Source organism: Schistocerca americana, chromosome 2, assembly GCF_021461395.2.
Source record: "Schistocerca americana isolate TAMUIC-IGC-003095 chromosome 2, iqSchAmer2.1, whole genome shotgun sequence".
Taxonomy (NCBI): Eukaryota; Metazoa; Arthropoda; class Insecta; order Orthoptera; family Acrididae; genus Schistocerca; species Schistocerca americana.
Window position 1 is genome coordinate 974,888,600 of NC_060120.1, and position 16,693 is coordinate 974,905,292.

Below are 16,693 nucleotides of genomic sequence, written 5' to 3' on the forward strand. Positions count from 1 at the left end.
ACATAAAAAAAACTACGTACAAATTGTCTTAAACATTTGTTTTCATTCTTGGTAGTTGGCGCTGTAATTCAAGAAAATCCATGTTCTCATTTTTGCGTGTAAAGGGTTACGAACAAATAAAAAGTACTTAATTACTCAGTAAAGTTTGATTCGATAAAACTAAAACTCTGCCTCTCTCCCCATACGGTAGGGTGTGAGAAAGAGGAATTAGAGTTTTACAAATGTTGACTCAAATTTTAATTTTTCCCGCAGATTCGTCTAAGTTTTGTTTGTTTCGTAGTCATGAGTCCCTAGTTAATCTTCTACATTGTTTACTCTGTCAGTTAATGGATTCACTCGTTATTAAGTAGGATGTTTGGTTAGTTAGTTGGCTAGTCAGATGATTTGTTTGATAATTAAAAGTTGTGTGGCTCATGACCACGAAACAAGCAAAACTTCTCCGAATCTACGGAAAAAATTAATAACTGGGTCAACAGTCGTAAAGCTTTAATTCCTCTCTCTCAAAGCCCACCCTATGGGGAGAGAGGGGGAGTTTTAGTTATAGCGAATCAAAATTTACGAAGCAAATAAGTATTTTTTAATTATTCGTAACCTTTTCCACGAAAAAATGAGAACATGGATTTTCTTGAATTACAGTGCCAACTACCAAGAATCAAAAGAAATGTTTAAGACAAAATGTACGTAGTTTCTTATGTAGAATATAATTCTGCAATAAAAAATGGGGGTTCCCATTTGAAATTTTAAAGTTGTCTCCCGCCCCACCCCCGGGGGCTGCGGTGGCGGGCTAATTTTGGCACCAGCAGATGTCCCCCTCGAAAATAATCAACTTTGGATTCTACAAATTTTTTGTGAGAGGCTTATTTTTCGAGATATTCTTGTATGTCAACTTAAAATTTACACTCTGTGTATTTTCCTCCACGATTAAATCTTATCCCCGAGGTCATAGGCAATCGCCTCCACTCAGTCCAGCATGAGACTGGGCTTCATGGAACTGCCCCTCCCTCTCCATTTTCCCGTCCCGTTCCAGCAAATCATAGTCATGCTCACATCGATGTAGCTCCCCTATGGAAGCTGCAACAACAACAACATGAGGAGCATGTAGTATGAAATTCGATTTGATAAACACACATTTACTTACATGATTGATGTATAAATTTTATCAGGCCAAATATAACACACCCCACGACTTACTTGAAATTTTCAACAACAGCAAGAACATAGCGGTTTAAAAACGTGTATGTTGGGGATGCAAGTACACGAAATACCTCGCCACGAAGAAATTTTTAAAAAGAGGGGTTGTTTGTGGGAAGAGACCAAACAGCGAGGTCATCGGTCTCATCGGATTAGGGAAGGACGTGGAAGGAAATCGGCCGTGCCCTTGCGAAGAAACCATCCCTGCATTTGCCTGGAGTGATTTAGGGAAATGACGGAAAACCTAAATCAAGATGGTCGGACACGGGATTGAACCGTCGTCCGCCCGAATGATAGTCCAGTGTGCTGACCATTGTGCCACCTTGCTCGGTTTTAAAAAGAGAATATTTCCTTCTACGGCTGGAGAATCCTCTGACTCTTCGACCGGCTTGCCTACATACTCCACCAAGTGGTCAGTCTCACAGCGATCATGTACTGTAACAAGAAAAAAGAAATATAAATTTTTTCTGATCTAATATGTACCATCAAGTTCGAACACTACATTATATACTCGATATGCTGGTGGAAATGCAGCCTGAGGCTGTTCCACCATCTGAGGGGGCTAGATACTCATGGCAACCAACCATCTTTCAACCTCCAGAACACGAATCAAATCCTTCCGAATTTGGTGAATGAATGCTGAAAGAGCAATAAAGAAACATTTTGCAGCGAAAACATACAACGAAATCTGGACGCAAACAAAGAAAATATACTGGAAAACCTTTTCACACCCCCTCCTTCCCCCACAAACACAAATGGAATGAATAGATAGGACAGAAAAGGTACCACCTGCCAATCCACAAGTGCGCCACTGCTGAGGAAAGTGTACGCAGATACATGGTAAGAAGCGATAGGACAGCAAACTATCACTAAACTGTAGGCAGAATAGCTTCTCACCGATCTAGAAGCGTATAGGTGCTGAAGAAGTTGTAGATACGTACATGGTAAGAAACGATAGGACACCAAACTATCACTGAATTGTGGGAAAAGTGGTCTCTTACCGATCTACAAGTGTAGAGCTGCTGAGACACTTGTACACAGACACACAGGTACACGGTTTTAACGTAATCTGAATTTTTGATGGAAATATGGACTTACATGGCAGTTCTTCTTCTCCCACTCTCACGCATTTGCTACTGTTACAGCCGGTGGAAGAGGCACGCTTCATACTAGAGAGAAGCAAACAATCACAGTTGCAGACTAAAGCAGAATGGAGATGGTTGAGGTGGGGGTATGGTTTATATAACCTCAAGCTCTTTCCCTTATTTTGGTCGCAACCAATATTATTGCAGGGACCCTGACGAGAGAGTTGGTGCAAGTCCACTAATGTTCCTGTCTCAACATTTTGCTCTGAGAGCTAACGTTCTGCCGGAATGCAGATATTACCATTATCTTCGACGGGCAGAGACCTGCTGGCTTCTACTGGGTAGTGTAACGCCCCAACGACCACCTTAAAGTCAATTAAGAAAGAACATGAAGTAGGGAAAGTTATCTTGGCAGTTACGACATCTTTGCCGATGAGCTAACACGAAAGAGTTTTGTCAACAACTACATTGTACACTAATGAGCATATTTGTTAGCGAAAGAGAAAGAAGAAACATCGTATTTCAGCAATGGACAGATATCCATGTGACAAATGTAAAATTAATATCTCAAAAGTTAAGTCGAAAGTAATGTCATCAGAGATAACTTATATATGGAAGAGAGTTGTAAGCGCAACGAAGAAATTCAATGCGCCTACAATGCTCTTCCACAGAAGAAGTCGCTTGCTAGAACTCATCCAGTGCAGACGTATGAGAGCAGTTCTGATCTGAATTATTGAGATTGCGAATCGTGACGAGATTGTTTTCGAGTATAGAAGTGTTTGTTGCGTGACGGTATTCACGGCTTAAGAAACTGATTTTATGAACTGAGACAGGAACAGATAGACTCATTTAACCGTGCACTACGGGTTAATTGAAATCTAATAACGGAGTTAGTGAACATTGGAATTGATTTTAAATTACTGGGACCTTAAGGAGAAGTGAACATTCTATGAAAGAATACACGCGACTAGTCTTGAGTAGGACCCAAGTACACGACATCATGAAGTAAAACAATTACGCTATGGTGTTGGGTTGTGGTAATTCCCAAGAAACTATAACTCATTCGGACTGACTCAACTAAACTATTCCGTGTGCGTGTGATGCGGGAGTTATAAGTATTTAGTGACAAAATAACAATAAACTGTTCGTTACCAGTTAAATACACGGTGTGGACTACATCATTAAATAGTTTGATAAATGACTAAATCAACGACTACTCATGAAAGACTATGTCATTGAAGTGCAAATATTCACGTCATTAGTTGAGAAGTGAACTTTAAAATATTTTCGTATTACGACGCAATCTTACAAAGATTGAATCAAAGAGTATCTCTGGATCTAGCTGCATACCAGCACAGAGACAACAGCATAAGAAATATTTCCTCGCAATCAGTGGTGTGTGGTATGTGAACGAGAGAAGTATTAACAACTACTGCAAATCCGGGCAATTAACAATACAATATTAATAATAAAAAGCATCAATTATACGAGTTCGCATAAGTGGAAACGCTGCGGACTTGTAATTGAGATACAACGACTACGCGAGGAACGCGTTTTCGGAACTTTTTCAGGTTTTTTTCTCCCGTTAACCTACGGGGACTGACGTTATATCGCATCGTGTCTCTACTCTGCCGCGAGAGCTGTGCCAGTAGCAGCTCTACGGCGTCGACTACATCAGCACGCGGTTGGAGTCCGGGGGCACGCACCACAGTAGTCTCCTTCTTAGGAGAAGACGATGGCTCGCTATTAGAGTAAATTGCCATATTTCAGACAAAACTACAAGTTTTCTCAGAGAAAGTGACTGCCTACTTTCGTGTCCTCTTGTGGTCCAGACTTCTTTTGTGAGGGAAAACATCCTCTTCCTAGAATGGGTCGGTATCGCCTTTGACAGTGAAATATCTTTTTTATTTCATAAAAAGCTGCAGTTCTAGTTTTCCTGGTATACAGAGCCGACTTCTAACGTGCGGTCTGGAAATCTTGAACATACCCCTCTTAGAAGGAGTTGGTAGATTGTCATCGCCTCTGGCAACGAGAAAAATGCACTGCATCCAGTAACAGCCTACTTGCTGTCCTGGCGCGGTCCTGGCTCCACTGTCCTTCTTAGAAATAGATCGCTATCATCTCTGACAGTGAAATATTATGTTCAGTTTCAGATAAAACTGCGAGTCCCAGAATACCTGGTATACTCGAAAACGTATCTAGGAACATCACTGGTGAGTCCTGTATTGTCAAGTGAGATACACGTCTTGTTTCCAGCTAGGAGAACAAGTAGAGTCAAGGCAGGTCGTTAACGGATACGAGGCACTTGCTGGATAATTTGTAACAGAGACTCATCTACGGCAGCGGTGCTGACGTACGCAAACACACACGCACACACACGTACCCAGTAACACACACCCACCCACCCACCCGCCCACCCACACACACACACAAATCCGAGCCAGGACAATGGGGGCCGTCCGGTTCACAAGCAGATACAAGACAAAAGCCTCATGCAGGTATCGCGTTATGAACCGCAGCAGGCTGATACAATAGCCAACGCGCCAGCTGTCCCTGGCCACATGCTATTTCGGGTAGTGGCTGCGGGTGTTCAGCACAGATGATATGCGAGTCAGCACAGCACTGTCAGTTGAACGACAGACGTCATGGCAGCAGGATCAGGGGGGTAACAGGAGTGGCAGTGCATGATTTATTTATGTTTGTGGGCGGCTGCTGCTTCGCATATGGCCTTAGAGTAATCTTAACAATGTTCTTTAAACTGTTTTTTCACCATACGATGATTTATGAGCGTTGTGTGTTTTTTTTTCTTTTCTCCATGTTATGCTATTTTGTATGTGTAGACCAGTTTATGGTATTCCTTCAGTTTGTTTCTTTATCACTCTGTAATTAGGACAAATTTCATCTATGTTTTTTCTAGCGACACATGGCTTTGTTGTATGACCATTTCTTCGACGTTTTTCGATTTTTTTTTATACCTGTGCAGACGACGTTCTTATATCTGTAACAAACAGTGTGTTATTAGAACAGGTATTCTTTCATCGAAGATTTTCGGATTTTTTCCAATGTGTAATTCGAAGTTTCTTGTGGTATTTGGCGAGCTACAAAGCGTTTTTCTATATGTGATGAGATTATGGTTTTATTTCAGTTATCGATTTTTGGGAGTTTTTTTTTATGTGTAGACGACTGTTTTTCATGAGAGCGTTTTTCCTATCCCGCTAATTTTCAGCAGTTGTGTTTATTTGAATTTCAGGCAGAGGTCTGGAGGATAATTGTCAGTTCAATTTCCCCACCAAAATTTAGGAAATTCTTCCAGCAAGATAATACACATAAATAAATGAACACAGTGCCCAAGACTGTACTTTATGTTCTTCTTTCTCAGCAGCTCAACACAGAATGCCTTTTTCCCACCAATTCACAAGTGGCGAAGGAGAGGGGAAATGGAGGATGTGGAGTTGGCGGAGGGGAGGGGAGGTGGGGGAGAGGAAGGAGGGGCTATGGTGATGTCAAAGAAGCGACGTTCCCACATCGATCTCCCCCCCCCCCCCACCCTCGCTCCAGGGAGGAGATGTGGGGGGACTACACAGGGCTCAGGGAGAGCCATGATCTTGAATAAATTAAAACTGCACCAGCTCTCTCTTTATTCCCCACTCACGTCATTAGACAGTTCCTCTGGCTTGTAGAGGCCTTTCTTTGTGCTGTGTGCTTTCCACCTGTCTTCTCTCTGCTCCATGTTCAACTGTGGAATTCCTCCATCAATCTTATTGTTGGTACCTTTACCTTTAGTTTCACCTAAGGTTATTTTGACGCTTTCATATGATGAATCAGCGTTACAACGACCGTTTAATTTTCTACTTATTTGCATTTTTGCACTCTTTTCCTTGGCTTTCCTTCATTTCCTATTTATTACATTCCTAAGTGACTTATATTACTGGATTCCTGTATTTTATTGTGTATTTCAATAGTTTCTTCTTTTGTTGATCTTAGAAGTATTTCTACTTTTACCAAAGATTTTTTCTCAGCTACCTTGCTTGTACCTTTGTCTCTCTGTCCTACACTTGTAATTACCCTTTTTAGAGACGTCACTTTCTCCTCGAGGGACAACCTACTGTGGTATTTATTATCACAGTATCTACAGCTTTGCAGACCCCAAATCTATCTCTTGATTCCTTAGTACCGGTATTTCAGTGTCCTGGGCATCCCTTAGAATCTCAACCTCAAATTTCGGACTCTTTACCTGGCCATGATACAAGGTAGCTGGCATCTTCCCATGTCTTCAGCCGTTTTCCAAGCACACCGCCTCCTCTCTCTGACCAACTTCCGTTAAGCCACTTTCTGCTGCTGTTCACTGCAAACCCTCTTTCCATTTCACTTCCCCCTGTATCCAGTTCAGATTTTAAATTTTCCTTTTTAGATTTTCTAACTTCCCTACCAAACTCTGTTTTCTGATGTTCCATGCTTTCATTCGTTGAACGTTAATCTTTCGTTGCCTGTTCAATGTTTTTCCCATAGCCAAGTCCACTGTTGGAAATCCGATTGGGGGGACATATCCAGATATACTGCTGATGGAGAGATTATCCAGGCACCTTTTCAACTATAGCCTAAATATCCTGTGCATACACATTATGTATATTTAATGTAGTGGTTTGCATCCTCATGCAGGTTTCATCTAAGCAAAGTGCGTCTTGTATGATTAACTGGACTTTCCATGTATGGTAAACACAGTCAACATGATTTTTGAAAAGGTGAAGTGAAAAGACTCATTAAAAATTTTAAAGAGATTCTCAATAGATGCTGTAGAACAAGTAGTAACGGAAGAGTGCAACTAATTTAACATATCTCTTAAATATCGGTTTGTGAACTATGAGGAATAGTAACAATTTTAAGGCTGTTACCATTGCTGCTTATATCACTCACTGAAGCCGCTAGTGAAAATAGCGTAGAAAGATCTTACCAGTACCAGAAATATGTTTTTACTCTTGATACCCCAAGCATTGGTTTATTGTGTATTTCAATAGTTTCTTCTTTTGTTGATCTTAGAACATTTTCTGAATGTACTTTCTTTTCCAGTGCCATCCTCTGAAGTAAGATCTTGGATCCTGAAATTATGCTTTTTTTGGATGAACACAACAAGCAATATATTATAATTAACATATATCGTCATTTAATAGAAAAATTAATGACTGGTTGTAGAAATTTGAAATGACATAACAAAACGCAGCACTTCGAGGTATTACTCAAAATCATCATTACTCAAACAGCGGTAATGTAACGAAGACCGTTTGGCACATCGCATGGGAGATAACATATCACAAGCCACCGAGGAGCAAAGAGTTTATAGCGTCTACACATAAACAAATACTCAAGCTGTTTTTTGACAGTCTGTTTAAAATATAAATATAAACGCAACGTAACCAATCATTGAACTTTAAGTTTTCATTTACAACGCTTTTCAAAGGTTTTGCTATTTCAATAAGTAGTATTACTATGAAGTTCATTCTCTATGTCGACATATATGCAGTCCCATACATCTGCCCTGTGCGCATTCTTCCAATGCTCTGCACTTTAGCTTTACACGTTCGTGTCCAAATATTATTTGACAACAATAAATATGTAAAGTACAAATGCTTCCACTAAAGTATATAAACAGTGGTTGTGTAAGGTACAAATGCAGAACTGTCGAAGGAAGTACACAGCAAAGATATACAGGACTGCAGATATTTCGATATCGTTGGTTTTCTCCTGTCGCAAAGTGTTGTAAATAAAAACTTAATGTTTTGTTACATAATTTTTTTATTTGGGTATGCCGAGTGTTTGATTCGTCATTTAATCTACACTGTTCTTTTCTGTCGAAATGATCTTTATGAGCATACATAGCATAATACATTCCATGTTATTTGACAATTACAAAGTTTTAATTATATCTTACACATTTAAAGTATCTTGTGTTATTTTGCATATTACTCTCGATGAGAAATTTTATGCATTTTAGTTACAAAGGCAGAAAGGATTAATGGTATACTGAAGAGGGCATTTGCAAATAAGGACGTTTTCATAAATTCCTTTATTTTTATACCTAAATTGAAGGAGAGGGGAAGAAAGGAAAGAAGAGGGAAGGGCTATCAGCGGCATGGGGGCACTGCACGGAATCAGAGGCGACGAGTGAAAGTGGGTACCGGACCCGGATTCGAATCTGGGACCTCCCTCTTACTAGGCAGGTACGTCAACCACTGAACCATCCGAGACACAGCGTTATCCCAACTGCGTGGACTATCTCGGAACGCCTCACTGCCTGTGCACATTCCCATCGAGCGCCACCTTTATTATTAGTTTTTAAAAATAATGAAAACCGGAGGACAGCTGCTTAATCCACAATCTTTTACTGGGTTCACGGCCAGTTTCGGTACAGCTACAGTTCCATCTTTTGGTGTGGACTGCAATAGCAAAACTATTCTGCTACATGCGAAAGTGAGGGGATGCTCAGGTCTGAAATATCAGATAGGAAACTATATGGCTAAAATTTCAAACTTAAAACAAATTAAAAGAGAGAGGAGGAGGAGATTACTGTTTAACGTCCCGTCGACAACGAGGTCATTAGAGACGGAACACAAGCTCGGTTTAGGGAAGGATGGGGAAGGAAATCGGCCGTGCCCTTTCTAAGGAATCATCCCGGCATTTGCCTGAAGCGATTTAGGGAAATCACGGAAAACCTAAATCAGGATGGCCAGACCCGGGATTGAACCGTCGTCCTCCCGAATGCGAGTCCAGTGTGCTAACCACTACGCCACCTCGCTCGGTAAAAAGAGAGAGAACAGAACATTACTGACAAATAAAATCACTTCGTTATCAGAGGTTCTAACATTCAGCGTGGTGTTTGTTTGTTCTAAGTCGTGTCTCCCTACCACTTTCGCGCAACGACGCTCTAAGCGTGTTTTTTAGGGAACTGACTAGTTTGAACCTGGGAGCTGCTGCTGGTAAGGAGACGCCAGACCACACATGACATGTAGAGTTCAGAAGATGGCTCAAATGGCTCTGAGCACTAAGGGACTCAACAACTGTGGTCATAAGTCCCCTAGAACTTAGAACTACTTAAACATAACTAACCTAAGGACATCACACACATCCATGCCCGAGGCAGGATTCGAACTTGCGACCGTAGCAGTCGCGCGGTTCCTGACTGAGCGCCTAGAACCGCTAGACCACCGCGGCCGGCTAGTTCAGAAGAGTTCAGTGAGACTAGCGATGATATAATCAAATACTTAATGATTTCAGCGTCAGCTCCACTGCACTCCCTGTAAAATAATCTTAATACTAACTAAATTTAGTGGAAGGGGTTCAAGGCTTTCCTATTTTTAGTTACCTGGTAAAATAACGTCGAAAAAGCACTTAAGTTTACGATTGAAATTTTTATTCTACTCACAAAACATTGTTTATAAATTGCACTAATGATAAAAGGAAATATTTTTATACAGAACGATAAAAACCAACTGCGTTCAACAAAAATGTGAATGAATATTCCATGAATTTGTTTCCAAGTTCTATAATGGATCGAACGATAACCTATGCCATATCACATCTATAATCTATGTTTAAATTGAGTTTCATAAGAGAGAAAACTATCAAAATGGTCTACAGGGACCCTCAATTATCTTTAATTACTTATCTAACTTGTCGTAAATTACGGTGGCTGATGTGGCTTCTCAATAATTATATAATAGAAAAATCATCGCGTTTCAGATTTTAACTTCCAGTAGCAAATGTCAATACCACGAAATATAATTGACGATCGACACAAGTATTACGTAAAAAGGGGATGTAAAAGATGAGACTTCTGCAGTTCTGAGTTTCGCCTTATGTGCTCTTATGCGGCATCGCGTGCGTTCATTACCTTGTCGTTGGTTAGGCAGCGTCAGGGAGTGGCGGGCGGTTCAGCTCCACACACCTCGCCGTCTCGGAAGCAACTCACTCTAACTTATCTTTACTACCATTTACCGAAGTGGGTTTAAGAAAAAGGTATCGGGCTGTGTTTTCAACTGACCAATCAGGGTTTCAATGTTAACCTTAAGCTCCGCCTACAAAAATTCTGTCTATCCAACGAGAAACGTTATACTTTTCAATATGGGGCAATGTTTTTAATGTTTTCAATGTAACAGAGACGCGTATAGTCTCACGCTAAAACTTGCAGCTGGTGTGGCCCTTTTAGTGTTATCGTAAGATCTATACTGTTCTTCTGGAGGGCTCTATCTTTTAACATGGGCTCAGGGGTGGTCTTGGAGGTCGGCCGGCGTTGTGGGTGTCCGTCCCTTATTGTAGGGCCTTCTAGCTTACACGACTCTGCTCTCGGCTTCTCGTTTCTCCCCTCGGAACTGCGTCTGTTTCTCGGTGGGAAGGTATGACATGCATTTATGCGTTCTTGTGTTAGTCTGTGGTATTCCATTTGCTCACTCGTTGATCGTATTAGTTTGGTCAATTTAATGTCAGGATTTATTCGGAGCTATGTGACATACTGCCGGATTTGCTGTCATGTCAGGGTTTTCATGGAAGGTGTTGGATTTGCCTGACAACTTACAAGGTCATCCTCGATCCAATGTTGTCATGGAACGAAAAAGTCCCATATCAGAAAAGTAAAGGGGAGCTAAAACAATCTGAAAAAACAGACATCACGTGACCAGACACCAAGGTTACCAAAATAAAAAAAAGTAAAGTGGAAAAAAACTGGGGAGTGGGGGGGTGGGGGGGGGGGGGCAGAAAACACATACAGCGTGGAATCACTTACAAAACTTCCATAACAGCCGTTCCCCCGTACTGCGTGACAGGGCAGACGAGCACGAGAACTATGTGCTATTAAATACTAGCCGTGAGCAGTGTAGCCGGAACCGTTACTGCGTTAGGAAACAAGGGGACCTGTACATTAAACAAAAGGGAAATATTACTTCATATGGACGCCTTAATTCGCCCTAGATAATGTCGCAATTAACTAAAATATTTTTCTGATACACGTCATTCGTTCATTAATTGTATCGAGAGGATGGGAATGAAGACTTCCTAAAATTTCAGTTTTTTCCAGAACATTCAGATGACTAAGGGATATAATTTGTGAGTAACGCACTGTTCTCTCTCTTTTGATTTGTTTCAGTTTTGAAATTTTAGCGGCATAGTTCCTTACTTGATATTTCGGGCTTAAGGATCCCCTGCCATATTTTTACTAGTCTACACCACATTATAGAACTGTAACTGTTCCGAAAATGGGCGTGTACCCAGTAATAGAATATGGATTAATCAACGGTCCTGCGGTTTTCTTCATTTTTCGGAATGGATTCGTACAGTGGTGACTGCCCCATAGCAAGAACTCCTTTATTATTTGTGCATATATTTGTAACCAAAGTTGAATTCGTCAGTGATGTTTGGTTTATTGTATCATATATTTATTTATATTTTTCTCGTTTCTTTTTAATCTTATACAGCAGTTCAGAATTTGCATGTAGGAGTAATAAATTTATATAATTAAAAATAATAATGACACGTCATGACAAACAGGTGCGTTAGAGTATAACTTTGGGCGTGGGAAATTAAATTTGTAGATTTTAGCCATTTTTGCGTTGCGTAAAACAGAACAACTTTTGATGCTTTTGTTCCTCTGTTTGAATCCGATTACGTTTTACATCAGTCACAACGTGACAGGTCACCAATCAGTTCCTGCTGACGCCCCTCATCCTGTCCCCCTATTCTCTGCCCGAAAGCGACGCCCTACAAGTTGCAGAACAGTTTCAATTGAGGGAAAAATTATATGTTAAATTATTTATTCGCTAGAGTATCAGCTATTTCATATTATGTGTATGACTTAAGACACTAGACTTGTAATCATCTTCATCATCATCATTATCATCATCATCATCAATTTCAAACGTTAGATCTTTCCAACCCTTGTGAGCGAGACATTTCCTTTATTATTGTTTTTTCATCTGGCCCCCCAATGAATTTTTTTTTTAGGCTAGAGATGATAAGTGAATGCAACAATGGAAATGTTGGAACATCTGTAATACATAAAAGTCTAGGGAAAAAAATGCATAAAGTGTACGAGTATGACAAGATACGTTAGGTATACCTCCCTTTGGGCCCCGTATTGATAGTAAGCCAACAAACTTTTCTGAACAACCTCTGTCATTTGCATTCTCTTTCTAATTCGTACCATCTGTAGCATGATTCGCCGTCTCGGAAGTGGAAGAAGAAGAAATTTTTACTGGTAGAAACACCAAAAGATCCCGGAAAGCATTAATATTGTTCAAATGTGTGTGAAATCTTATGGGACTTCCCTAAACTTACACACTACTTAACCTAAATCATCCTGAGGACAAACACACACATCCATGCCCGAGGGAGGACTCGGACCTCCGCCGGGACCAGCCGCACAGCATTAATATTGAGTTGGGATAGTTAACTGTCTTTCGAAGCGATGTGGAATGTCAAACATAGCCACCGCAGCGCCAGAGATGAAATCGACTCAATACTAAAGTTGCCACCGAGCGAGGTGGCTGTGTGGTTAGCACACTGCACTCGCATTCGAGAGGACAACGATTCGAATCTGCGGCGTCTAACTACACTATACAAGTTTTCTGTGATTTTCCTAAATGGCTCCACGCGATGGCCGCGATAATTCATTTGAGAGGGCACGTCCGATTTCCTTAAGTCTTGAATGAAAATGAGCTTGTGCTCTATCTCTAATGACACCAATGTCGACGGGACGTTAAACACATATTTTCCTTCCTTCCTTCCTAAAATTTCTAATTTCATATAAGCATTGGATAATTTAATTTTATTGAGAATATCAACATCGCCAACCTGTTCTCATTGTACGATTCTGTGTTTGGTGTAGTGAGTTTGCTGTATTCCTGCCCCCTCCCCCCTCCTTTCCCCGTCCTCCCCACCCTAACCCTGTCCCGTTGAGTGAGTTTCGTCTGTAATGTGAACACCGCTGCATATCTCTTTTTTTAAGTAATTGTAAATAAAATGGTGGTTACCTCCACGTTGATAAAATTTACAGTAAAAGTAATTTTCAAATTACATACTGAGAACGACTCATTCGTGATTCATTCAAGAAAATAAGGTGGGAGAACACCGACAGACGTTCTTTCTTTGCTGTGAGTATCTATGGTGCAATCTACACATTGCCTGTTGAGAGAAAACTTTTTATGTGTTACACTCGTGTGGTGCTACCGCTTGGTGTTAAAATCACGGTGATGATGTGAACATTGAACCAAATGGAAAGAGGATTTTTTTACCATCGTATCCCCTCATGTGTCATCTAAAATGTTTTCCTGCCAATGGAGCATTCTTTTTTGCGCCAATGTTCGACATTTTAGTAGTTACCTGCTGCGCAATTGTGTCACTAACTGAGATATACCCACTTCATCGTTACAAAATTACGGTCAACTTCTGTTTCAAATTATCTAAGGAAGAAAAAATATGGGGCTCAGTTAGTTTCCAGTCTGTAGTCAAAGTTTATGATAACCACAAGAATACAAGAGAAACACGTTGGTAATTATTTTCCAAATGGCAAAACTTTGCCTTATTAGTTGATTGTATTGATTGTTGACTGGGCGATAGAACTGCAATGATAAACATGTGTCAAGTACGATGACAAATCATGAAGACTCCATGCAGGTTACACTTCAAGAAAGACAGATTCTGCGTTGAAATTTTCTGTAGGGTTCGTTTCTCGATAAAAACAGTTGAATTCTGTAGCTAGCTTATTTCAATGCAGCATGTGCACCGCTTCATTTGAAAAATCTACAATGCGAGACAGATTATAAGGCTTCAGAAAAACTGAAAGGAGCGCTTAGGAAACGTGTAAGCGTTGCAGTCTATCACTTACACTCTTCAACCTCTTTCGGTACGCATGCAACAGCATGGTTACCAGTATGGTCCAAGCCTCTGGTTCTACTGGAGGTAAAACGATGGAATCAAGTGTTCTGAATAGCCCTGGGCTAGGGACCATTTGTATATTCGACGGAAGAATCGTCTTAGTGACACTATCGTACAGTACAGGGTCAAAGTATGAATGTTATACACTTCCTTCACTTAAGCAAATGGAAGAAATCCGTTAGTTCTTATTTTATTTGATTTGGTCTACGGTGGGCCTTAGAGGCTTTAGGAGGCACCGTTCGTTCATGGGCCGTTCCTTAGAAAACCTGAAAAATTTATTTTTTAGTTCTTTTTCGTACCAAAAGAGGGCCGCTGATTCCACATTAAATGGTTTAAAATTTTAAGATTTGTTTATAAGATCCCGGTATCGAACAACTTCGAAAATTTTCTTTATGTCTTTATCCGTTTCCGAGATACATAGGTTCAAACTTAAATATAGTTTTTGGGTACCAAAACCGAGCCGTAGATTACAAGACGGATATGCGCAGTAAATAGCTGAAATTTTTGAGGTATATACCTAAGATAGCAGAAAACCATGAAAATTTTGTTGATATTTTTATGTTTTTCCAAGACATAGAGTTTCAAATTTATCCCACTTGTACAAGTAAAATAGCTATGTAAAATCCAATGTAGTTTATAAAAACGTATTACGGAGAAATATGCTCTAAAGTGTCTCCATTATCACCACAAGTGTTCTAGGAACCCAATGGTGTAGTACTAGAGCACATGTTAAATGTTTTTACACGTAAAGTCCGGTCTGAGATGTAAAATTCGTTTTGCTTTATTTCAATTTCACATAAGTAAATTATCTAAAGTTTTCTGACCAGTACATTTCTTTTCATATGAATTGCATAATCTTCTGCAGCAAGGGAAAGAAGGGAACAACTGAAATAAGACTCCTACCTGAGCACAAAAAATACGAATACGCTCGTACTTATTTAAAAGGCTCTGACTGAAAAGTGGGTAACAGCTGCCACATTGTTTTCAGTTGGTTAGAGATCTGGAGAATATGTTGGCCAGGGCAGCAGTTGAACATTTCTGTATCCAGAAAGGCCCGTACAGGACCTGCAACATGCGATCGTGCATTATCCTGCTGAAATGGATGGTTTCGCAGGGATCGAATGAAAGGTAGAGCCACGGGTCGTAACACATCTAAAATGTAACGTCCACTGTTGAAAGTGCCGTCAATGCGAACAAGAGGTGACCGAGACGTGTAATCAATGGCACCCCAAACCATCACGCCGAGTGATACGCCAGTACGGCGATGACGAATACACCCTTCCAATGTGCGTTCACCGCGATGTCGCCAAACACGGATGCGACCATCATGATGCTGTAAACATAACCTGGATTCATACGAAAAAATTACGTTTTGCCATTCGCGCATCCACGTTCGTTGTTGAGTACACCATCGCAGGCGCTCCTGTCTGTGATGCAGCGTCCAGGGTAACTGCAGCCATGGTCTCCGAGCTGATAGTCCATGCTGCTGCAAACGTCGTCGAACTGTTCGTGCAGATGGTTGTTGTGTTGCAAACGTCCCCATCTGTTGACTCAGGGATCGAGACGTGGCTGCACGATCCGTTACAGCCATGCGGATAAGATGCCTGTCAACTCGACTGCTAGTGATACGAGGCCGTTGGGATCCAGTACGGCGTTCCGTATTACCATCCTGAACCCACCGAATCCATGTTCTGCTAACAGTCATTGGATCTCGACCAACGCGATCAGCAGTGTAGCCATACGATGAACCGCAATCTCGATAGGCTACAATCCAACGTTTATCAAAGTCGGAAACGTGATGGTACGCATTTCTCCTCCTTACACGAGGCATCACAACAACATTTCACCAGGCAACGCCAGTCAACTGCTGTTTGTGTATGAGAAATCGGTTGGAAACTTTCCTCAGGTAGCACGTTTTAGGTGTCGCCACCGGCGCCAACGTTGTGTGAATGCTCTGAAAAGCTAATCATTTGCATATCCAGTCGGTTAAATTTCTTGTTTGTAGCACGTCATTTTCGGGGTGTAGCAATTTAACGCCAGTAGTCTAAGAAAATCATCATAATACAGCTGTGTGATTGCGCTATATTTGGTACACTTTCTGGGAGGACGTGATACGGATAAGATCACAGGAGGGATATAACTTGACGCTTGAAGTGACGCTGTTGTGAATAACATAACGATGAGCTAAAGCCGGCCGAAGTGGCCGTGCGGTTCTGGGCGCTGCAGTCTGGAACCGCGAGACCGCTACGGTCGCAGGTTCGAATCCTGCCTCGGGCATGGATGTGTGTGGTGTCCTTAGGTTAGTTAGGTTTAACTAGTTCTAAGTTCTAGGGGACTAATGACCTCAGAAGTTGAGTCCCATAGTGCTCAGAGCCATTTGAACCATTTGATGAGCTAAATAAAGTTAAGTATTAACTGCTCGACGTAAGTGAATGTAAGTGCCAGGGGTCTCCCAATCGTACACATGACGTTGAGCATCACTTGGTGTGAAGTCAGAA